Raw genomic sequence first — 25,543 nt, 5'->3', positions numbered from 1 at the left:
AAATGCTCATTAACAGCTGGACTAGTCCATGTTGGAGCCAGGAGCCAGACTCTATTTGGTTCTCACATAAGGGTAGAATGGGACTCAAGTCCTTGAGCCATTATCTGCTACCTCTCATGGTGTGCATTAACAGGAAGTGGAATAGCCTGGTCTGGACCTAGGCATTCAGATATGGGATGTGGGCATCCCGAGTGACAACTTAACTGCTGCACCAAATGAACAACCCAATCATTAGTTTTAACAACTAGAACTTTCAAAGTAAAGAACAATAATAATTTGTGAAGTGAGATGTAAATCTATCAAATAATTGAGACAAATATTTCAGAGGCAATAGGGGAAAAAATAGGGCAAGTAAGAAACCACTGAAATGGGAGCATGGTTGGTAGAGTAACAGAGGTCATCTCCTATGCCAGGGGAAAAATAAGGTCTTTCCCTGGGGACAAGGACTAAAACAGCCTTCTGATGAGTTGCTCATACTATAAACAATTTATAATGCAATGAAACACTTTTGAGATTGAAAAGGGGTACTAAAAATAAATACAATTATATAATTGCTAAAAATACTGGCTGACTGGCAAATTGGTTTTATTACACTGATAGTTTTTAAAAGTCTTATTCTAAAGTAGTTTCCAAATATAAAACTATTTTTATTTTTAAAAAATGCTAAACTGTACAAGATGTAGACAACCTATACACTAGGAACATCCTGGGCAACCTTGGATGTGTGGGAACCCTTGCTAAGTTTCATCTCCAACCCTCTCCAATGGACTTATCAAGGTCAGTTATAAATGGAACCTAAGGAGTTGCCTCTGTCCTTTTTATTTCATTTAATAAGTAATGTTTGAAAGCCTTCCATATGTTTGGCACGGCCCCAGATAAAGGGATACAGAAGTAAATGAATCTAACTTTCCCTGGACTTAGGGAATCTTCAGTCTGTCAGAGGAGACCACAGAACAAATTACCATAAGTGTGTTAAATGCAAAGAAAGAAAATGCAGAACCCTTGAGAGACTTTTGCGTGGTAGTAATCAGCAGAGATATTGTCCCCTAGAGGGATTTTTTGGGGGAAGCATGAAGGACTGTCTTGTTAATGGGAAATATTACCAGTATTTTGTGAAAGGCCCCAGGGACATCAGATGTTCTACAGTGTATGGGACAGGCCTACATAATGAAAAATGGTGCTCAGTCCCTCATGACTTTCAAAAGTTCCATCAGACATTTATGCAGGTTGAGAAAAAATCATGATGATCTATTTTACATAACAGCCCAAAGTATTTTTTGCACATTTCAAATTTTCTGGAACTTTGGGAATGCAACTAGCACATAAATCGAAAAAATAGTGCAGATTGTTTTGTTTAACACTATACCAATTGTTCACTATATAAGTAAATCACATCCCTGACAGCAATGAGGTTTTTGGCACTCAGTCTACCAATATAACACAATTGCATTAGTCTGTATTCATATCTGCCACATGCAAATACATAAGAGAGAAACAGGCTTAGTTCCAAATACTTTCAAATTGACTATGACACATGACACTCAGGGAATATTACCCAATTGTATTAATAGAGAGTGTTTTTATTGTTATATTACATACCTTTTAAAAGTTCTGCAGCATACTAATGAGAAATATACATTGTGAAAATGACGGATTAAAATTATTTACTTATTTTAGACTTGCTTCTTGTTTCTCCATCTAACAGTGAAACTGTCCCAAGAGGTCTCCCACACAACTTCTTTATGGCTTTTTAGATTACTGTTTCTTTTTCCAATCCATTCCCTATTCCCTGTAGCCTACTGAAGGGCTTTTTAAGAACCACAGACCAAATGTATGCCTCAACCTGGGGGAGGATTTCAAGATTAGAGATACTATTCTTGTGATTCTTCAATACTACTCAGTCCCTTATTGTAACACAGGGAATTATTTTGCAACTACCCTTATAAATAATCCCAGTGCATTAGCAGGAATGGCACACTTGCTTATGTTCTCCACTTCACAGTGGTATTATTTATTTTCTCATGTCAGCCCTACTTCAACTAAGATTAGTTCCCTCTTTCTCTCATCATATATGTTACTACTTATTCTCAAAGTAGCATTTATTCTAGTGTCCTTCATAACTCTCCTCTTTCATTTGTTGTACTCCTTCCATAGAAATGCTTTTGGTATTTTCTTTAAATCTTTCTAAATTTTTCTGCTTCTTCAAAAGGCAGAGAAACAGAGACAGACAGACAGATAGACCAATCTCCCATCTGCTGGTTCACACTCCAGATGTCCACAGTAGCCAAGGATGGGCCAGACTAAATCAGCAACTGGGAACTTAATCTATATCTCCCAAGTGGGTGGCAGAGACGAAAGTACTTGATCTATCACCTGCTGCCTCCCAGGGTACACGTTAGCAGAAAGCTAAAATTGAAAATACAACCAGGATTCAAACACTAGCATTTCAATATAGGACAGACATCCCAAGTGGTATCTTAACTGCTTTCATCAAATGCCCACTCTGCTTCTGATATTCTTAAATTCAATTTTATTCCTATTAAGTAGATATAAGTATCTAATTTACTGTTTTCAAATGTAGTTATGTCTGAGTGCCTACACTGAAATATTTAAGTTTATTGCAAATCACTTTCCTCTTCTTTCTCTTTTATATTATTGTTAATATATCATTTTTAAAATAAAAAAGTGCATAGGTCAGTAGATAATATTGTTTATGAATTTTATTTTATGGTAATAAATGCAACATAATTAAATATTTTTGTAAAAAAAGAAGGCAGTTGGTCTGATGGGACAAACTCAGTTTGGGGCAGGGGATTCAGGAGATGGAAAAAGAAGACCAGTTCTTTAAGCCAGAAGAATGCACACCTAATGGAACACTCCACAAAAACAGAAAGCTGAAACCTTCAGTTAGAGGACTGGTTGCAAAAGGTTGATAAGTGAAACACTAAAGTCACTGAGCTAGTTTGTATTGATAAAAAGGCTAACTTCTTTATTTTAATAGGTCTGTGCCTTTTGAAATATATATGAGTTGGCTTGAAGAAGTTCATGGAAACCTCACATTGTCTTTTATTTCCATTTTTCCACAAAAAAAATGAAGCTCCTTCATAAAAGAAGAATAGTAGCTCCATTTAGGGTGTTAAAACAAAATTTCTTTCTAAAAGAAATTCAACGTTAAGCAAGTGTAAGTAAATTTTTTTTATTGTTGGAACAAATAGGACATATGGTAAATACATAGTTTCTGAATGTTGAGATGTTCTGACCTACAGCTTGGAGGCAAGAGAGAGGGGTAGAATTTGGGAAAAGATGGAGCAGGCATTGTGGCTCCTGGGATCAGAATGGCTTGGTAATGGCCTGGGAAAGCAGTAGAAGATGACCGAAGTGCTTGGGCCTCTGCACCCATGTGGGAGACCTGGAAGAAGCTCCAGGTTCCTGGCTTTGGCCTAGCCCAGTCCCTACAGTTGTGGCCAAATGAGGAGTGAACCAATGGGTAGAATACCTCTCTGTCTCTCTCTCTCACTCCTTCCCACTCTCTCTCACCCTCCTTCCCACCTCTTCTCTCTGTAACTCTCTTTTCAAATAAAAAAAAATCTTTAAAAAAACAATTTGGGAGAAGATAAATGAAGAAAACAAGGGTCTGATAATGCAAAGTGCTGTCAGTCACTGCAGCGATTCAGGGATTCCTCTAAGAAGTGATGGAGGGCCATTAAAGATTCTAAACAGAAGAATGACAAGGTCCTAGTTGTGTCTGATAAGATCAGTATATGACATCAATATGCAAAATGGATTAAAGGAAGCTAAGATGACTATGGGAAGACCCATTAGTCAGCAACTTAAAATGTCTAAGAGAAATTGGTGGTGCAAACTAAGCGGAGAAAAAGAGAAGAGGAACATAAGAGATACCATATTTCCAGAAATTTAAGATGTCATGAATTGGAAAACCACTGGCTTAATGATAGCTTTTCCAACACAAAGCATATCAACTGTAAGATATTGCTTCAGAAACATTAAAAGATGAAAAATCTATGCTTCTTTAAATGGAAAAAATACAACCTTTATAGGGCAGAAAATAGTGTGTGGAAGCCAATCAAATTACTCATGACAATGAATAACCAGCTGGAAAAATTTGAAATTGCCACGTTCCTTTGTTCCCAAACCTCCAAACATCTAATGATTTGGGCTTTATTTGTCTTTTGTATCTGATTGACGTGACAGATAATGTTGCTAACACAGACAGGGCCTAAAATTGAGAAGGTCACTAGAGAAAATAAAATTGAAAATTTCTTCTCAAGCAATGGTACACTAAGTAAGAACTGCTGGTCTTTCAATGTCAGAGCCCTAAAACTCATACACTGAAATTTGCTTCCAGGAAACAATGTTCACAGCACTCTGAATGTCATGGCCTGGTTGCTGCCATTGCGAAAATGATGATTTATAGCCAATGCCCATGGCCTAGGCCTTGAGGTATGCTGGCAATTTACAATAAGAGGCTAGCATGGAATTATTGTTAGCAAGCCTTGAAGTTAAAAAAAAAATGTAAATCCACACATATCACCTCTTTGTTTTACTTCTTAGGGACAAAGGGAAGAAAACTTTGGAACTTTCTCCATCTCCTCTGACCAAAATTTAACTTAAGACTCAGATCCCATCTTTAGAATAGACTTCAATTGCTCTTTTCCTTTCATGACTACTCATACTCTTAAAATCTTTCAAATCAACTGGTTTAGTAAAAATTAAATGCAATGGATTTTCTAGAAACAAAAATAAAACCATCAGGCTCACACATGACAGATCCTTCTAGCCAAGCTTACCAAGCTATTTGTGAAAGCTGTTTCTCGCTGAACCCAGGTAAACCACCCAGTATGACAGGAATCTTTCCTAAATGAACTGACCATATTATTGGATTTACAATTGATATTAAGAAGTATGTGACAATTGCCAGAAGCAGTAACAGGAGAATTCCTGGAAGACAGACAACAGGATAATATGGAAGAAAGAACCTTCAAAACCAGAAAGGGGGGTAGGGACTCTCATACAACAACTTCAAAAATATAAAAAGAGAAAACCATATTTAAAGGAAACCTTTGAAAAGTAGAGGAATTTTGTTATGTTTCTTCTCTGCCTGCAGTTGCCTTCTGGTATTAATGCTGAGATGCATTTGCTTCCCGGTAATATTCTCAACACTAACAAGATCACAGGAAATGATTTATTCCACCCCCTCTCCTGCTACTTCTGAATGGCAGTGGGTGTCCTTGGGGACAAGGGATTTCTGAATTGCTCGCGGCCATCTGATATTGCCACTCTGCAGCATTCCCTAGAATGAGCCAGAAAAATCAAAATAATTACATTAATGCTGGGACTCAAAGTTTATTGACTCTCCCTTGAGGTGGAGAACCAAAAAGCTGGTTATAAAAGTTGCCAGCTTATTTAATGATACTACTGCCTCCTCCCAGTTCTTGTCAAAACAGCTTTTGAAAGCATTTTCAAATAAAGCCACCTCTCACGTGCTCCAATTCAATGGTTTATCTATTCCCTTTCAAGCAGGAGCTAGCATACATCATCTTGCCATTCATGACCAGTTCTCCTCAAAGGGAGGACCCAACCACCCTCTTTCTCTGCCAAGTCACTACCAAAGGCAATACTCCTAGGGAATATCTCTGTCACCATTTTTTCTCCCTTCAGGAAGGTTCTGCCTCATTGACTATTCTTCTAAGGCAATGAGAGAATCTCGTGCTTCCCCAAGGTAGTAGTCAGCATGTATTATAATATCTATGGCTACTAATGAAACCTGCAACAGCTAGTTTCCTTCAATTTTCAAGAATTCGGGGCTGGTGCTGTGGCGTAGCGGGTAAAGCCGTCACCTGCAATGCCAGAAACCCATATGGGCACCAGTTCAAGTCCCAGCAGCTGCTCCACTTTTAATCCAGCTCTCTGCTATGGCCTGGGAAAGCAATAAAAGATGGCCCAAGTGCCTGGGCCCCTGCACCCGAGGGGGAGACCTAAGAGAAGCTCCTGGCTCTTGGCTTCAGATCAGCACAATTCTGGCCATTGCAGCCAGTTGGGGAGTGAACCAGTGGATGGAAGACCTCTCTCTCTCCTCTCTTTCTCTTTCTGTGTTAACTCTGACTTTCAAATAAATAAATAAATCTAAAAAAAAAAAATTCCAAGAATTCTTTGCAACACCCAAGTGAGAGTAGAACATTGGAGCATACCCATTTCGTAGATATGCTCACAGACATCAAGTTCACCTGACTGTTGATCTCTGCATCCTTTGCGGGCCATAGTTATAAGCTCTGGCAAATAACAAAGATTATTTAAATAAAAGATTCCTTGGACTGAATGAATTAAATGAAAATAAGTACTATTTTTTTTTAATTACACTGAAACAAAATGAACTGAACTAAGCAAAGTATAACTTCCTCCATGACTGGCCAGCACCAATCATTCTACTTTTTCTATTATAAAAATTTTCAAATAAAATGAGAGACATGTATGATGAATCTCCAAGAATTCATCCACTCATGCACAATGATGACCAACATTTTCCCACACTTGGCTCATTTACTTTCTCCTTTTTGTTTTCTTATTCTAAATATTTTAGAGCAAGGCCAATTTTAATTTATTTGGAAGTCTGAGTGACACAAAGAGATCAAGAAACAGAGAAATTTGGGCCATCTTCTGTCACCTTTCCAGGTACATTATCAGATATTTAGATGGGAAGTAGAACAGTTGGCACTCAACTGGGTGATCCAACACTGGATGTGGGTATCACCAGTGGCAGGTTAACCTGATGAGCCACAATTACTTCCATCATTATGCTAAGCAGAAACAGTTAACATAACAGGCCTGAAGCTACTTTCCTTAGAAAATACCTCCTTGCAAAGTGGACTCTTGGCTGGCATCTGAGTGCCGCTCCCTTGCCCGCAAAGGAACGACGTGGCTCGCAGCTTATTGGTCTTCAGTAGACTTTTATTTAAACAGGATAGAAAAAGAAACCCTTGAGCAAGGGGAGCTCCAAAAGAAAGGGGGAGCTCCCATACCATATCACAAACAGCTTATATAGTATAACATTATTGAAGCATGTAAGCAAGCTTAGTCCATGCTACAGTCTATGCGGCGGTGCTCCAATTGGGTGCCTGATCATGCACAGTCCATGCGCTCCTTGTCCAACCATAAAGGTGATCACGTGTCTTCATCCAATCAAGCTCCTGGTCACGTAGCAGGCGGCTCGGATGCCAGCAGAAAGCTTATCGTTGCTCCACCTGGTGTTTTCTCAACTCTTGGTCAGTGGGAAAAGAAGTATGGGAAGTCCCAAGGCCATAGTTGTTTTGACTCTAGCCTGGGGTTATGAAACGGTCCCGATATCACAGCTCAACAGAAACCATAAACATCCACACAGCAGTAACTAATGCCAGTGGTCAGCAAGCCAAGCCTTAGCATGTGGGCCCATGGCCAGCCATGGGTCCCCACATCTGAGCATTTGGACTTCAGAAGGTTTCCACTACTCCTAGAAAAAGTGAGTCACTGTGCCTAAATGTTTTTATCAAATAACGTAGTTTGTGCCTAACACTTGCTTTCCTCCTGGGAGTCTGGAATTTTGGTGCCTATTAGGCAGAGGGCACAACTTGATCAGCCTCCAGCAATGCCCTTAGGTACTGAAGCTCTATGGAGCTTTAATGTTGGACAACATTTCACTTGGGTTGCCACAACTCAATGCTGAAAGAATTAGTTATGGGGCTGGCGCTATGGCTCAGCGGGTTAACACCCTGGCCTGAAGCGCCAGCAGCCCATATGGGCGCTGGTTCTAGTCCCTGCTGCTCCTCTTCAGATCCAGCTCTCTGCTATGGCCTGGGATAGCAGTAGAAGATGGCCCAAGTCCTTGGGCCCCTGCACCCGCATGGGAGACCCAGAAGAAGCTCCTGGCTCCTGGCTTCAGATCGGCGCAGCTCTGGCCATTGCGGCCATCTGGGGAGTGAACCCAGCAGATGGAAGATACCTTTCTCTCTGTCTCTACCTTTCTCTGTAACTCTGTCTTTCAAATAAATAAAAATAAATCTTAAAAAAAAAAAGAATTAGTTATGTCCAACATGCCTCTGCTAGAAGAGGATTCCTGGGAACTTGCATCTGGTTTCCTCTGAACTTCACCCCACATGCCTTTTCCCACTGCTGATTTTGCTTTGTATCCTTCCATTGTTAATAAATTGTGGCTATGAGTTCAAGTATATGCTAAGTTCTGTGAGTACTCCTGGAAAATCACTTAACCTTCCTCCACCAACCACATTCCTACCATTCTTTACATCTACTTAAACCTCACTTTTCAACAGGGGAGACGCCACATTGAGGGAGGACACTGTTAACTCCCACAGCACCCTCAGTTTCTCCATTTTCATAGCTTTGTATTGTAGCTGGCCCTAAAAAATGTTGAAATCATGTGTTTGTGGTCTATTTCCTTGCTCAAGAATCTAAGCTCCCTAAGACAGAAATCCTATCACTATGTATCCCTTAGCAATGAGTTTTAAATCAGAATGAAATTTTTTTTTAATCCAATACCATACTCCATAACCAAGTACTGTTGAAGAGGTATGGTTTATATCATGTCCACTTCACTTAACTCATTCATTCACCAAATATTGTACACAATGTAACTATTAGGATGTCCTAGCAGCGTTTAGTATCTGCTTCATGAATATCATTTTATACTTAGCAACACCACAGCAATGCTTTTTCTTCCATGGGGACTTTCCTTTAGACACCAGTGACATATATTTGTAACACTGAGGGACCCTCTTTCTTCCTAGACATTTTGGAGTTTCTCCTAGAAGTGCAGCCTTTTGAGATGATTCTTAGATGTCCACTAAAGTTTGAGAACCACTGTTTTGACTCACTCCAAACTGGAAGGGCCACTATAAATAAGAAAAACACGTGGACATGACTCAAGCTGAATTTTACAGGCGAACATGTAGAAGAAATTATGCTAAGCACACTCAATCATCAAAATACTATATGACAACAGACAAAATAAACACACATTCCTTTAAATAAAAGTGAGCTATCCATATGCTGTGAGGGATATATCTAAATAGACATACACAGACTGTCTTGTGCATTTAATTTGAGTGCAAAAATGGGTCAAGTAGACTATTTTGTCAGGGTGGATGAAAATAAGTATGATGGAACACGTTTAGATGGGAAGTGGTAAGATTTTCTAAGATTACAAACTTGAGTATTCACATATTGTATCACCTAACAAATTCATTCCTAGGTGTATATCCACAGGAAACTTTAACACATATATCAAACCCCATCAGCTAAAAGCTACCAGGATCACAGTGATAGTCAAAGTTGAATGATTCTGCTTACCATAGGAAAGGAGAGAGCACCCAAGAGCACTCCTGAGAATGTTAGGAAGGGGGTATTATTAAAGAGTTCCTGTAGAGTTTGGGGAACTGAAGCAGACAGGAGTTAACCTAGAAGCAGTGATATAAAGGGATGTTTAGTCATTTCTAGGGTAATAGAACAGCTTTGTTTATAACTTGTTCTGAGCACTGTTCATACTCTGGTAGCTCCATGTTTACTTTCTAATGTTTGCATCGGGAAATCTGTATAAGAACTTTGATGATGGCATCATTCATAGCAGAAGAAATGAAAAGAAAAAGAAATAAAACAAAATATTGATAAGGATATAAAGAAAACTTATTTTAGAAAAAAGAACAGGGAAAGACAGACATGAAGTTAGCAGGTAGTTACCTCTTAGGAGAAATTAGAAATAGGATAAAAAGAGGTATAAATTTGGTAATTATTAGACAAGATTTAGTTACAAGTTTTAGGACTGTTATATTATGAAATAAATAAAATGTACCACAGATGAATCAAGGATTATAATTACTCTGTTTTTGAGTTCCAAATTATTTGTTTTTAATTTTATTTAACGTATACAAATTTCATAAATACAGATTTAGGAACACAGTGATACTTCCCATCCTAACCTCCCTCCCACCCAAGTTCCCACTATTCTTCCTCCTCCCTCGCCTATTCCCCCCCCTAATTTTTACAAAGATCTATTTTCAGTTTCTTTACCAAGTTGTTTTAAAACAAAAATAATAGTTCTCACTTAGATTTCCTTCTCAGCTACACAAACTTATTTCCACTTAGCATTTTCAGCTATGACACACTAGCTTCCAGTTGTGTTTATAAGAGGCTACAATAAACATGCCTTTTTATTAGATGCAAATGCCACCATCAAGTAGAATCAACCATTGATTCTGTGCAACTTCGCATCAACAGAGCCATCAATATGTCAGGGAAAGCACAGGATTTATTTTCTATACACCCCTTTCAGAGGACTCCCTGGAACACAATTAGTTTCCACAATTGGTAACCAAATAAAACTACAGGCAGCCAGAGCACAACCTTCTGTAGGAATCTATAAATTAACAGGAGATGTCTAACAAAATGCACAGTGCTACACTCACCTGGGCATTGTCTTCTCTTGCTTTCTAATACAGGCAATCATGGTCAGCTACTACACATTAGCAATAAGGTTTCGAAAGGCAGGACACCTAACACAGTCCTCACATACTCTTCCATCTTTTCTGTAGCCATCATTGCTTCAAAGATGTATTTCTGTTCTATGACATTCGATTTTCATGCTACTTTTACAAAACAACAACACTAGGTCAAAATTTACGATTTCAACAGCATCTATAAGAACCAAAGGAATGAAGGCTTTTTAAGCAAATGAGAACAAAAAGTCAGATGATCTTTATTTTTAAAAAGCCCCATAAAATATATCAGGGAGGGGAATCACACTACCAAACACCATAAACAACACAGAATTAAACACAACAGTCCATTACAAAGCCCAGGGACAAGTTCTTCTCAGCATGATTTATACTAAGATGTTGGAAAAAATCCCACGATATTGGACCATAATCCAGCATTGCTGCTAATTTGTTAGACCACATGCAATTGCTGAGTATTAACAAGCATTTTTTAAAGGACAAGAAACTATAGTTCTAACAAATGCTCATGTGTAATTTTTCTCTGGCTTGGGTCCAGTCTTGATTTAGGGTTTGTTTTAAGAAACAATTCAAAAATAAATGTGTCTCTTATTAAGTGATCTGAGGTTATGCTCCTTGAGATAAATAAAAAGAACATTTTTTATTTGGTCTTCACAGAATTTGTCTACTTAAGAAACATTCAGGAGTCAGCTGGCATCATTAATAAAAACAGGTGGAATATATTGGGCTTTTGTTTAATGAGATCTATACATAGAAGGGACAAAGTTCCACCACAGAGTACACAGCTCAGCCAACAGTGCCCAAGCCGTGTTTCATCCCCATTCACAATCCTAAAAGTGCACCTTCGTTCAGTGCATGGAAGATTCAGCTGTAGGGGTGATCTGCGTATCTCTGACATGTTCTTCCTCACTCAGTGTTTTATCTTCCCCTTCCCCACCCTTTTGAAGAGTCCTGAGATACAGAGGGCATCCATCAATGTCATTGAATGGACTTCAAAGAATTTCCCAAACTCCTGAAACTGTGTACAAATTATGATGTCAATGTGCACATGCCCATTTCTGTGATGGAGTATCCTTTTTATTTTTTAAAGTTTTATTTCAGATTTATTTATTCATTTATTTGAAGGGCAGAGCAGCCTAAAAATTTGGGCTATGTTTGGATGCTTTCTCAGGGATACTAGCAGGGCACTGGATCAGAAGCATTCAACCAATGCTCTGACATGGAATACTAGAACTGTAAGTGGCGGCTTAACCCACCATGCCACAACACCAGTCCCAGGAGTTTCCAAGAACTTTGATGCCAAGTTTTTGACAGCAAGGAATGAAACAGAGAGTAAGACAAAGAACATACAACATCTGTTTAGCAACTGCTTATTTTCTTCCAACATCACATTCAACACTTTATTCCAATCGCCAAGCTTTTTATTCATAGAAAACTTATTCAGAATTAAAACATGCTAATGCTTCACCTAGACAATGTGAGAACACGGCACATTCCTGCCCTCTCCATCACCTCAGCCCCAAGATTCAGATTTCATCACTCTTAGATCAAACCCAGAAATCCGCAGTGTTTACAAGCACCTCATGGGATTCTGAGGCAGATGGCCAGAGATCCAAGTTTTGAGCAATGTGCTGTGATCCACCATCAAATAGGAAAATCATGCACTTGGATTTATCAATTAAAGGGGGGAAAGAAATATATTTGTTTCTTTCTAAATACAGGACTTAGGAAATGTTGACTGAGATTACTCTGTGAGCCACAAGGAAATTAGAAAGCTCATTTTTTTTTCTGCAGTAATCACTGACTTGACAGTTGCTGCAGCATATTAAGATGCTTGTTATTGGGCCAGCACCATGGCATGGGGGATGAGGCTGCCACCTGTAGTGCTGGCATCCTATATGGGCGCCAGTTCGAGGCCCAGCTGCTCCATCTCCCGTCCAGCTCTCTGCTAAGGCCTGGGAAAGCAGTAGAAGATGACCCAGATCCTTGGGGCCCCACACCCACATCAGGGACTCTGAAGAAACTCCTGGCTCCTGGCTTTAGACCGGCGCAGCTCTGGCTGTTGCAGCCATTTGGAGAATAAACCAGAGGATGGAGGATCTCTCTCTCTCTCTCTCTCTCTCTCGGCCTCGGCCTCGGCCTCGGCCTCGGCCTTTCTGCCCTTCAAATAAATAAATAAATCTTAAAAATAAAATGGTCATTCTTTTTGTTGTTGTTGTTGACAGATAGAGTTAGACAGTGAGAGAGAGAGACAGAGAGAGGTCTTTCTTCCATTGGTTCAACCCCCAAATGGCCACTATGGCCGGAGCTACTCCAATCCGAAGCCAGGAGCCAGGTGCTTCCTCCTGGTCTCCCATGCGGGTGCAGGAGCCCAAGCACTTGGGCCATCCTCCACTGCCTTCCAGGCCACAGCAGAGAGCTGGACTGGAAGAGGTGCAACCAGGACTAGAACCTGGCGCCCATATGGGATGCTGGCACCGCAGGTGGAAGATTAACCAAGTGGGCCACAGCGCCAGCCCCAAGATGGTCATTCTTGATGACTCATATTACCTCTTCCTATGCAGAAAACACAGGAACATATAGTCGAAGAGACAAGTATATTTGAAAATAACAGAGTAAGGAAAATAATAGCAGTCATGTCCTCTCATTATTTGTGTAGACAGACTACCAAGGTGAATATGAAATGCCTTCTTTAAAGTTACACTGTGGCTTTAAATTGGGTGAACTCAATGAGGACAGCCATAAAACAAGTGGCTATAGAGATATAAAAGATGGACTATTTCTCTGCATTTTTCTTTTGCCTTTTATTTTCCCCATGGTCTTTAATGCTTTTCTCTTTGGAATGGATGAAGTTATAAAGTTGCCTTACATAAAAGCTTTCCTTGAAAGATTGGTAATCGTGCACTTCAGTACTGAATTGTCCAGTCTATTCAATCTAAAAAGGGCTCTCCTCTTTTGTTCAGCCTGGATTATCTCCTTCGGCGAGTGTAACAGAAATGTCTGGGTATAAAATTGAGAAATTGCTTATAAATATTATGGGAGGATTTTTGAGCTGTTTACTATTAGAGGTCTGGTTTAGTAAATCATAAGTCTGCTTCTGCCGGGTCGGGAATTTTTTTTACTTTTTTCTTGTAACTAAATCACTCACAGTTCAAAAATGATGCCGATTGCACAGCATTTGCACCCATGATTGAAGCAGAAAGAAACAAACTGCTATTTCTAAACAACAGTTTTAATATCTTTCCTACATCTTAGAGAAGCAAAAGGAAAATCAACAGTGCTATCTCCTGTAGGTAATTTACTTACCTTGCAATTTCTTTATTTAAAGTTTTTGTGCTGAACTAGCCAATGAAATGCATTATTCTGCTGGCCAGTGCTTTCTAGCCAAAACAAAACAGGAGTTGCTTACTGAGAAGTCAGGCATATTGAATTCAAAAATAAATAAATAAAAAGAAAATAAAGTCTCTCCAACCACAGGTTAATAGCACAACTCAATGAAAACCAATGACACTGTTTGTCCAACACTTGTTAAACTGCAATTTTGGACTCTGATCTGCTACAAAATGAATTAAAAAGTGCCATTCTAATTCTTTCTTTGTGCAAAACAGCACTGAGACAGCAAATAGGAACCCTGTGCTGACCACACCGAGGTTATGACAGAAAAAGATGGGTGATTTTTTTCATTCTCTTAAACAGCAGAGAGGGAAGTTTTTAATCCATGGCCTCCGAGAGAGAGAAGCAATTAAAGAGTTGTAGTCCCTGTCAATGCGGGTTTAACATTTCAACAAAGCAAAGCATCAATTAAAACTCATCAGCACCAGTCATCCTGCTAATTAACCAAATGATTATTCTTCTAGTTAAAAGTCTACCTGACATACTTGAAGAAATCTTTCTTTGTTGCAAACCCTCCAGAGTCTGTGCCAGACCTCAGCTTGGCAAAACCCTTCTGAATTTCAGGTTCACTGGAAAGGTGTCTCAGAGGGGCTCCTGAATGGAAGCCAACTTCTACTCTCGTTTTCTGATTGCCTCCCCACAAAGGAATTTTTTCTTGCTTTCTGCCATGGGAAGCAAGAAGCTAATCACAGGACATCCATCTAGCCTTGTGTTTAAAAGAAGTTGCAAGGAGTGACCAGCTGGTAAGTCATACTCAAGGTAGAACATATTTGCCCTAGCAGTAAATTCCACCCCAGGCTTCTTTAGGAATGTCCAGCATTTGCAACATGGGCCACCTAATGTCAAACCCAACTAGCTCTCAACAATAAAATGTATTAATGATAAAAACATCTGTAAGAAAAAAGTTGTGCTTCACTGGAAAACTGTGCCTCCTATTTATCAGGTTATTAGATTCTGATTTCATGGGGGCTGCTTCACAACTCTGTGAATTACAGATCACTGACAACAAGGCAAGGAAATTCTTGTCTATAGACAGGGACATTCTGTTCTGGCTACCAGAGCTTCAATTTGCCATTCTACCCCACTGTCTGAAATCATTTTATCTTCATTTATAACATTAATTTCAATATTCTTGATCCATAACTGTGTCTATTCTTTATCTTTAGAATAGTTATAATATTGGTCTGGTTCTCTCATTATGCGTTAATATAATCTTTAACATGTTTTAATTTGGTATCAGTATGAAAGTCACAATTTCACCTTTTTTTCTGAGAATTATCCTTAAAGACATCCTTAAAGCTCTTAGATAAGGGCTGCCCAATTTAGGGTCTTAAGTTGTAGGACTCTGGCATCCTGCTTCTCACAGCCCCCACACATGCCATTCCCCTGGCTGAAATGTATTTCTCTCCTCATCACTCCACCTTCTGGACTTACTTAATTCCTAACCTTCCACCAGATTTCAGCTCAATCAAAACTTCCATAAAGAAAGATTCCTTGACTTTACCTTATACAACAAGTTTTAAATCTCTCTGTTGAATACTACTGTCTCTGTACCACTGACCTCTCTTCAGTGGCACTTAATATCATCAACATTGATCTTTTTCTTTAAGGTCTGTTTTCCTTACTAGAATAACTGTTTCCTGAGGGAAGGGACCACATCTGGTTCTATAAATCACTAACCCCCAGCTCTAGTCAAGTGCCTCCCATACAGAAGTCTCCAGTAAGTTTAGGTGCTGTGGGGTTCAGAATATGTTACCCTAAAATATGACACCTTGGCATTTGAGGAAACAGAATAGTCAGGAAGGCCCCTCTCTCTAACCTTCTCCCTCACTCCCCTTCTCTCCCAAAGTAGGTCTAAAAGAATTATCTGATCTTCCTCTAAAAGTAGGTCACAAGACCTTATTGAACAGGTGCCCTCCCTATATCTGGAAGAAAGGAACGTCGTTATGTGTGAAGATTACAAATACATGAGAGGAATCTAGGCAAATAAGACTTGATAAATTCCCCTGGCTTATGACCACTAGGTACTACTCCCTTTGCCCAATCATAATTCAGCCTAACTATCCATTCTTCATCACATGTAGCATAAAATTGCACATTTCATTATTTGGAGTCTTTATTTCTTCTTCTCTCTCTTTTTTTAAATAGGCTGAATTCACTTTATTTTTCTTGTGCAAAAACTTATTTTGTAGCCACAGTTGAAGCCTGGGTTCTCTGCAAAGCCACTTTGGTCTGAGCCTTTACAAGATGGTCAATAAATTCCTGACAGGAAGACTTGGTGAACACAGTCTCCTTCCAGAAGCTGGGGTTAGATAGCTGTAGGTCTTCGGAGTTAGCATCAAATGCTGCCTTAGCAAAGTTGCCTCGGGTGGCAGTGCACCACTCCCCCTACCCAGCTAAAGTGTAGCAGTCATCAACACCAGCCATAAGCAGCAGCTTCTTGAGGACAGGGGCAGAGACAATGCCAGTGCCTATGGGAGCAGGAATGAGGCACAATAGCACAGAGCCACAGCATCTATCATCGTGCACAACACAGTGTGATGTTTGCCAATCTTTTTCTCCCAGTAGCCTCCCTGCACAGGCATAATAGAGAGCTTGGTATGGATGATGGCCCCTTGGATGGCAGGGGCTACCTCCTTGGAGCACTTCATACCCAGGCCAACTTGACCATTGGAATCCCCGATAGCAACAAATGCCTTGAACCTTGTCCGCTGGCCAGCCTGCACCTGCTTCTACACTGGCATGATCTTCAAACCTCTTCCTTGAGGGGCACCTTCAGGAAAAATCAATGACCTCAGCTCCTTGATGGGCAGGGAAGAGAGATGGATCTCCAGGGACTTGATCTTCCTTTGATATTCCATATCCTTAACGAGGTAGTCCAGTTTGGTGACAAGGAGCTACTCCCTTGCCTCCATGAGGTCCTCAGCTTTGGCCCTGAACCCAACCACAGCTATGACCATGGCCCAGGGTGCCTCTGTTGATGCATCCATGGAAGCTGCCCTGGTCTCCCATGTCGGGGCTCCCAGGGCCTCTGGGCCCTGCTGCTGCACCAGCATCATCTGCTATTTTGTGTTCTTTCAAAGGAGTCTTTATTTCTAATCCTATATCACATGATACATATTAAACTAATTTGTCTGCTTTTTTCTTGTTAATCTGTCTTTTTTAATGGGACCTCAGTCACTAGCCTATGATAGGAAAGAAAGATATTTCATTCTCCCTTACAGCTGCACACATCAATGAAGCAACAGATCTATGGGTCAGTGAATGGACTGGATCTGGACCAAAGTTCACAAAGGAGAAGGAAGAGATAATATTGTTTATTTCTTGTTAATATTATGATGAAGCTGTTTAATTTCTGCTCCTTACACAAAGCAACATAGCTACTAACAAGCTGTACAGGTGAATCTGATGCCTCTTAGAGAACTATTGGCAATAGTACAAAGACAGGCCTCAGAGTCACGCAGACTCCACTCTATAGAACTGTGGGAGACTAAGCAACGTACCTCAACTCCCTGAGCCTGTGTTTACTTACCAGGAAAGTGGGGACTACAACAACAAAATCTATCTCACAGGAACATAGTAAGAAATACTTTTAATTAATGCATAGAAATTCCAAAGGCAAAGGATGGATACTAATGAAATAACAGCTATATTTTTATTTATCACTCATATCATCACCATTCTCACCACCTTGACTAGACTAAACCATGAGTAATCAAAAAACTACAATCACTTTTTCCAACAGAGTCTTAATAACGCCTTTAAGAATGGGACAATTGTGTACCATTACTCCCTTCTAGCTGATGCCACCATGCTTTAGTGAGTAATTTATAATAAAATACACTAACTTAGATGGCAGTCAAGCTTAAGAGGTTATACCACTTAGCATGCATGTTATTTGGTCTTCACAAACAACCTGAAAGCTGTTACTTCACCCAGACATGTTCATGGACTTGCCCAAAGAGACAAGGCCTTTCCTCCCAGGTATTTTTATTCTAATTCAGTGCTTTTTCCTCTGCTCCTCCCTGATCATGCTTCTGTTTTCACTTATCCTACTGTCCAAAGGAAACAGACAACTAGAGATACACTGTAAGGTAAAACAGGCCTGGTATTCTTTCACATGCTTCTTGAACCCCTACTATAAGATCCTCTGAAGGTCTTCACTCACAAACTTCACATTGAAAGGAGCAGGCCATATTTTTAAACACCATATTAGCAAAAATTAATCCTTTCTGCTATGTGTTTGTCTGATCTTTAATACGCTTTTTCATGCTGAACTTCGTTCTGTTTGACACCAATTTTTCTAAAAACCAATTTTCTAAATATCCACTTGTCACATAGAAAGTTATGAACCATCTACTCTGCTTCTAAAATATGGCCTCTTTCATAAATGTTACCACTCATTCTGGCCTCAGGACTCATAAAACACCTACTCCTGAACAGGCACTATGTGAGACCCTGGGCAAAAGATAGGAGTAGAGCTTATCATCCTGAAAGCAGGAAAGTCAGACAATAAAAAACTCAACAACTGAAAGAAAATAGCCACAGACAGCTATGCGGGCCACTAGGAGTATTAGAAGGTAAAATAACAACAAAATAGTCACATACTCTGTAGGTGCTGGAGAAGCTCAGGGGGGCAAATCCACACAGAGGGGTCAAGAGCCTACCCCCTCTTCAGAAAAGTCTACTGTGAAATCCAATACACCAATATATTAACTATAGGAAAGGTGAGGAGTTGATTCTTTGCTTTAGCATGAAGAGTCAATCCAGAATTTTTCAAAGGTACTCTTCTAGCATAAAGATATTTTATATTCCTATCCCTATTAAATGTAATTTAAATTATACTTTACAAATATAAAAGCTGTATGCTATTTTATTTACAAAAATTCAATTCAGAGCAAAATGAAACAGGTACTGCCAAAAACTTATACATATAGAAATTAAAAGAAATAAGGCACTCGGCCTAGCTTTGTGGCATAGCAGATTAAGCCACTGCCTACAAAGCCAGCATCCCATATGAGTCCCGATTCTAGTCCTGGCTGCTCCACTTCTGATCCAATGCCCTGTTAATGTGCCTGGAAAGCAGAGGAAGAAGGCCCAAATGTTTGGGCTTCTACCACCCACACAAGGAGACACAGATGAAGTTCCTGGCTCCTGGCTTCAGTCTGGCACAGCACCAGCCATTGTGGCCATTTGGGAAATGAAGCAGCAGATAGAAAATCAATCTCTCTCTCTCTCTCTCTTCCTTTTTCTTTTTATTTCTCTATCTTTCTCTCTGCCTTTCAAATAAATAAATAATCTTTTTTTAAAAAAGACAGAAAAAAGGTACTAAGAGGTAAGAAGGAACAATTATGAAAAAAGAAAACAGTTATTCTATGGGGGGCTGGCAGGCATTGTGGCACAGTTGATTAAGTCATTGCTGTGACACCAAACATCCCATATCAATGTGCTGGTCAAATCCCAGCTGCTCCACTTCTGACCCAGCTTCCTGCTAATACACCTGGGGAGTCAGTGACCTTGGCTCAAATGCTTAGGCCTCTGTCACCCATATGAAGATCAGAATGGAATTACTGGCTCCTGGCTTCCTCCTGGCCCAGTCCTGGCTGTTGTAGTCACTTGGGGAATGAACCAGTGGATGGATGGTTACCTTCTCTCTCTCTCTGTCTCTCTCTCTTCCAAATTAATTAATTCATAATTAATCTTTAAAAATGTCCAAGCATGAAGCTATGCCGTTTGGCACAATTTATTTAGCCTCTAAAACAAACTCTGTGTTTAGGGTATTACCTACATTACACAACAAAGGAACTCAATTTCCATAAGGTGAGTTTATTTGCCCAATACCTGTCAGCTAGCAAGTGACAGAACCACAACAAGACAATGTGGTCTATACATAGCAACTATATCCTGGCCCCTCCCATCCAATAAGGGTCTGCACACCATGTCCATAGGCCAACTTTATTTTAAGCAGTTTTCTCATATTTATTTATTTATTTGAAAGTCAGAGTTACACAGAGAGAGGAGAGGCAGAGAAAGAGAGAGGTCTTCCATCTGCTGGTTCACTCCTCAATTGGCCACAACAGCCAGAGTTGTGCTGACTGGAAGGCAGGGGCCAGGAGCTTCCTTTGGCTCTCCCATGTGGGTGCAGGGGTCCAAGGACTTGAGCCATCTTCTACTGCTTTCTCAGGCCATAGCAAAGAGCTGGATCGAAACTGGAGCAGCCAGAACTTGAGCCAGTGCCCATATGGGATGCAGGCACTGCAGGCAGAGGCTTTACCAGTTATGCCACAGTGCCAGCCCCTCCACAGGCCAAATTTAGACAGCAAACTCTTTATATCCCTACAAACTAAGAATGACATTTTACATTTCTAAAGGACTGAAAAATTATTCCAAAGAATAATGTTGCATAACACATAAAAGTTACATAAAATTCAAATTTCACTGCCCATTAATAAAATGTCACTGGGATTCATCCACATTTACCTATTGTCTATGGCCACTTTCACACTACAAGGTGAAGATGGGCATTTGTGAAAGAATCTCTAAAGTCCCAAAACATTAAATATTTACTGTCTGGTTTCTTACAGAAAAGGTTAACCCCTGAAGTACAGAAAAGGATCCACAGACACAAAACCAGCCGACATTCTTGGAAATGTTACCTCAGATATGAGTGGCAGAGGCATATGCAAAGAATGGCTCTAGCATGTCTCCAAGGCTTTTAACTTAATGGCACTTGCTTGAGCCACTACTTTCCAGGTTTCACCTAGAGGTTTCATTTTCAGGCCTGTATCACCTTCTGAGGAAGACCTAAGTCAGTCTCATAATAGGGATTTATCACATCTCAACTAAAGCAACATTGTGTTCTAATGGCATTCTCAGAGTGCAGGCATCATTTATAGTGTCCTCTCTCTAAATAGGTTCTGGTTCAAATGAGTATGCTCAATTATGAAAATGAATCCATTGTAAATGGCCTATTCTGAGAGGACAGTTGACTCATACCATGAAATCCAAATGTTCCAGTATAGGCAAGGTATTGCTTTGTCTGATCTCCAGTCTCCAGTCTACAAAGTTGAAGGATAGGGGCTATGAACTACAAAGTGACCATTTTTTCCACTGTTTTACAAGAGTGCACAGTAGGTGGACCTCTATGTCTTTTGACCATTAACTTCTTATGATCATCTTGTACTTTTTCAAGGTAAGTAGTAAGTCAGTGCTCAGAGTACACACCTTACTAAAAAATGGCCTTCACCTGTGAGAAAAAAATAAAACATTTCAGTGGAAAACAACACATCCTGTGAGGCACACACTCCCCATTCATATGTTTTCAGCCTTGTCCACTGTCTTTGAGTTCCTTTGTACCACTTTGTATTTTTCTCCTGACAGGCACTGATTTTAATTGACTTCCTTCCCACCATTGAAAAACCAATTTTAAACTCAATTTGCAACTCAAGTCAACATTCCTTAACTCCATATAAATTTGTGCTGTTTGACTTTTTCTTCAAGCCAGTTATAACATCTGCCTGGTTCCTTCAAATCATAATAAAATCTTTATCATGTGCTCATTATTATGCCTGAGTCATGATTTTACCTTATTCTGAAAATTATCTTTAACAACTTAAAAGGTTAGTAAGAATTCAGATTTATGTCTAATGCTATTTTTTAAAAACCTAAAATTTCAAATGATATTCACTTTTAATATGAATTTAGCTGTAATATTAAATTAATTTAAATTATATTGAAAAATGAAATTGTGTGAGAACTAAACTCTTTTTTTGTTCCCCTTTAATGCTTTTAAAATAATGTGAGACAAAAATTGTTCAGAGGGGCAAGAAATAGATGTTAAGCAAAAATTTATTCTGACACTTGTTAAAATGGTAAGGAAGACTTTATTAAAGACTGTTGGAATAGGAATACTGGGACAGGGGAGACAAATCAGATTCAACTCTAAACATAATAAAGATAGCCCAGATTTATAGCCAATGTTAGTACAGATAAAAGTATCCCTAAGGGGGTTATGAGGGAAAACTACTAAGAGGATTTCATGCTGAACTAACCCTAATAAGATTATTTCTAAAGGCAACACAAAGATGGGGACATCAAGCATGGGGTGAGAACTTGATCAGATACCACTTAACCAGATATCACTTGCCCAGGTGGGCCAAAAACAGAGTGGGGAGGCAGGGCCACAGCCAAGATCTATTTGAGAAGAGAACTCAGAGGAGAAGAGGATTTGGTCAAGGATGGAGTCTTTGTCTTAGGCAACCACAAATTTATAAGGGGACAAACAATTCAACTCAAGAATTCTTGTCCTCAAGGACGCTGCAGTTTTGTGATCGAAGATAAGTAAGTCACCACAACTTGGTCAAAGGACTTAGATTGCACTTTGTAATTTTATCTTAATTCCAGAAGGATTCATATGTAAATAACAGAAAATAGATGAGAAATTAAAAGTTGTTTCTATCTTTATAATCTTTTTTTTATAAAACTTCTTTTATTTTTTTATTTTTTATTTGACAGAATTAGACAGTGAGAGAGAGAGACAGAGAGAAAGGTCTTCCTTCCATTGGTTCACTCCCAAATGGCCACTACGGCCAGAGCTACGCCGATCCAAAGCCAGGAGCCAGGTGTTTCCTCCCAGTCTCCCATGAAGGTGCAGGGCCCAAGCACTTGGGCCATCTTCCACTGCCTTCCCAGGCCACAGCAGAGAGCTGGACTGGAAGAGGAACAACCAGGACTAGAACCCATCACCCATATGTGATGCTGGCGCCTCAGGTAGAGGATTAACCAAGTGAGCCACGGCACGGGCCCCTATCTCTATAATCTTAATATAAAGTACATCATGTGACTAAATGAAGGACTTTATAAAACATATTGAAACAAAAACTAAGTGTACATTCTTTATCCTGTCAGATAGGCAAAGGAAGCCACTACTGGTTACCACATTCACCACTCTCAGTCTGCAGAACAGAAGGATTGGGGTATTTGTGTGATCTAACCACCATTTACTACATTAAAATAAAATGGCAACACATTTCTACAAGTCTTGCTACTCCAATGTGACCACAAAACCAGCAAGCTGGGCATCTGCTGGCAGCTTTTTAACAAATTCAGACTCTGAGACACCACCTGCTAAGTCAGAATCTACGCAACACTTACAAAGGGTATTTCAAAAATTTGTAGAAAATGAAATTAAATGATTATTTAGGTGTAAAATTTTTTGAAAAACTAGGCATAGTTTTTTCATAAATACACATTTTACATGAATTTTTGAAAACTCCTAGTACCAAGATTCCCTAGATAATTCTTATATCCATTAGGGTTTGAGAAACACTGATCAAGAGGAGTGAGATGCCCAGAATGGTGAGTACAGCCTCTCAATCCTCACTCTTTTTTCCTGTAACTAAATACAGTAGTTTCTTCTAAGAGAAATGGAAGGAAAGAAGAGAAATTGTGTTGAGACTCAAGCAGCCTCTTTTTTACCCTGGGAATGGACAATAAGTTTCATATTGATCATCTGTTCTTATGAGTAAAATCAAAATCATGGAAAAAGGTTAGCAAGAAGAGAAAAAGAACATAAGCACCCAGAATTTTATCATTACAGGATTGAAAACAAACTCAAATATGTCAATTACAGATCCAGTTTAAATGCTCAATACGGTAATGGTAAAATAAAGTATGACACAATAGTCTAAGAGAATACAATGAAAGCATTAAATAGAGCAAGACTGTCTTTCATGTACCAACATGCAAAGATCTCTAAGACGAGGTTAGCTTAAAATATGCAAGGGAAAAAAATCCAAGGGCAGTGCAGTTTATATAGTAACATTATTTATGTAAGGAAAAATACTTAACTATGTATATGCACAGAACTTCATTGGAGTAATGCACAAGAAAGACACACAATTGTTGCTTCCTGTGGAGAGCTGAAACATGAAGGAGGCTGACATGCCATTGTGCCCATTTTAATACCTTAAGATTTGTTTAATTTATTTGAAAGCCAGAATGACAGAGAGAAAAGAGACAGAGATCTCCCATCTGGTGGTTCACTTCCATAATGGCCACAACAATCATGGTTGGGCAAGGCCGAAGGCAGGAGCCTGGAATTCCATCTGGGTCTCCCATGTGGGTGGCAGGGGCTCAGGGACTTCAGCCATCTTCCATTGCTTTCTGAGGTGAATTAGAAATAGTGTACTTGGAACTCCAGTGCCTGATAGGGTATGCTAGCCTCACAAGTGGTGACTTAATCTATGGCATTATAACAGTGGCCCCAAAACCTTTTGAATTATATGATCTTATTATCCAATTAAAAAAAAAAAAAAAAAACAGCTGTTGGGGTAGACATTTAGTCTATTGGTGAAGATACCACTGCCTGAACACCACATCAGAGTGCCTACTTTCAAGCCCTGGCTTTGCTTCCCATTTTAGATTCCTGCTAATGTGCACCCTAGGAAGAAGCTAGTGATAGTTCAAGTTGCTGGGCCCCTGCCACCCCCAAAGGAGACCCCTGAATGAGTTCCCAGCTCCTGGCTTTAGTCTGGTCCAGTCCCAATTGTTGCAGGCATTAGAGAAGTGACAGTGGTAGGGAGATCTCCAGATCTCCATGTCTCTCTCTCTCTCTCTCTCTCTCTCTCTTTCTCCCCCCCTCCCCTCCCCCACCTCTCTAACAAATAAAATAAACACGGTTTAAAATGTTTAAGCATTCAAGAATTCCTTGGAGGGGACAGAATCCAATTCTCAAAGTAAAAGAGGAATTCCTTCTTTTCGTTCCATGATAGATGATCATCTAACTGGCTAAACATATTCTAGGACAGTCCCAAGGGCTGAGAAGTTCAAGCGTCTAAAATTCATTCTGACACTGGAGCTAAAGTCCAAGACCCTCCCCACCACCCTTTTTTCCCCTGCAGCTCCACTGACATCAGTCCTTTCTCTGCAATACAGAGTAAGCCTCTTCCTCTCTCAGTCCGGAAAACATCTGCAGAAGGTTACTATGGCTTTCCTTAGCCAAGGTCACAGCTGGTAGGAACAGGCAGATTATGTAAATGAGAAAAGCAGACCCAGCCAAGACAAAACAAGCAGTGTAGGGCCTTTACCCCTACATGTGAAGCTGAGATAGACTGCAACTAAATGTGGAGGAAAAGGGGTCAGATGCTACCATACCTTCCCAGGAATGTCGGAAACATAAATTTATTTTAAATACCTCAATTTTAAAATGTTGATATTTAAATTATTTTTTAAAAAAATACAGGCATGGGGCCGGCGCCGTGGCTCACTTGGTTAATCCTCCACCTACGGCACCAGTATCCCATATGGGCGCCAGGTTTTAGTCCCAGCTGCTCCTCTTCCAGTCCGGCTCTCTGCTGTGGCCTGGGAAGGCAGTGGAGGATGGCCCAAGTGCTTGGGCCCCTGCACCCACATGGGAGATCAGGAGGAAGCACCTGGCTCCTGGCTTCAGATCGGCGCAGTGTGCCAGCCGTGGTGGCCATCTGAGGGATGAACCAACGGAAGGAAGACCTTTCTCCCTGTCTCTCTCTCTCTTTCACTGTCTAACTCTGCCTGTCAAATAAAAAAAAAAAAAATACAGTCATACATACACAAACACGTGCTACTAAACGTAGCCTAGAGACCAACAGTATGCA

General features: G+C 39.9%; 1 protein-coding gene and 1 pseudogene across 13 annotated transcripts in view; both read right to left on the bottom strand.

The window, feature by feature from the left end:
• The window catches only part of FHIT (fragile histidine triad diadenosine triphosphatase), a 1,583,000-nt gene that overhangs the window by 1,483,901 nt on the left and 73,556 nt on the right, over positions 1–25,543 (bottom strand). The window lies entirely within an intron of this gene.
• On the bottom strand, positions 1,762–17,030 carry LOC127492424 (small ribosomal subunit protein uS5 pseudogene; annotated as a pseudogene).

Source organism: Oryctolagus cuniculus, chromosome 10, assembly GCF_964237555.1.
Source record: "Oryctolagus cuniculus chromosome 10, mOryCun1.1, whole genome shotgun sequence".
Classification (NCBI taxonomy): Eukaryota; Metazoa; Chordata; class Mammalia; order Lagomorpha; family Leporidae; genus Oryctolagus; species Oryctolagus cuniculus.
This window is presented reverse-complemented; position numbering and strand designations above follow the sequence as displayed.